The sequence below is a fragment of the Pteropus vampyrus genome, unplaced genomic scaffold, assembly GCF_000151845.1.
Source record: "Pteropus vampyrus isolate Shadow unplaced genomic scaffold, Pvam_2.0 Scaffold21, whole genome shotgun sequence".
NCBI lineage: Eukaryota > Metazoa > Chordata > Mammalia > Chiroptera > Pteropodidae > Pteropus > Pteropus vampyrus.
The window spans coordinates 1864188-1864764 of record NW_011888802.1 but is presented as its reverse complement, the minus strand read 5'-3'; positions in this window follow the sequence as shown (position 1 = coordinate 1864764).

Sequence of the window (577 nt, the reverse complement as noted above, 5' to 3'; positions counted from 1 at the left end):
TAACCCTTGTGATTGGTACAAAGTAAGCACTAAAGAATATTTACTAGTATTTTGTATTTCAGTTTGATTTTTTTTTTTTTTTAACTTCAAGCACAGTGTAAAATACTGGAGATATAAGACAATATCTCTTGTTCTCCTAGAACTTCTCTGTAGGACAACAAAACAAATGTTTACTATGGAGCATAATACATGTGTTAACAGACTTACAATACATCTGTAGAGGGAGCAACGAACTATCTTGGCTGTGGTATGAAAGTGTTTTCAGAGGGGGATATATCTGCAAGAGGATTTGAATCATTCTCTAAAATCATGCTGGTGGGTAGGAGTCCACAGATAGCCAGGTGTGAGAGAGAAAGGGATTCATTCTTGAATGTAAAAAGAACAAAAAAGAATTGACATGAAGCCAAAAGGATTGATAAATTTCAAATAAATGTTTCTTCATAAGAGATTTTAGTTACAGAAAATTGGCACCTAATAAATATGTGTATGTGTATATTATGTATTATTTATATATAAGACATATCTGTATAAAACGTGCACATTCAAGAGATGCACATCTTTAGAATTTATTGGTGTC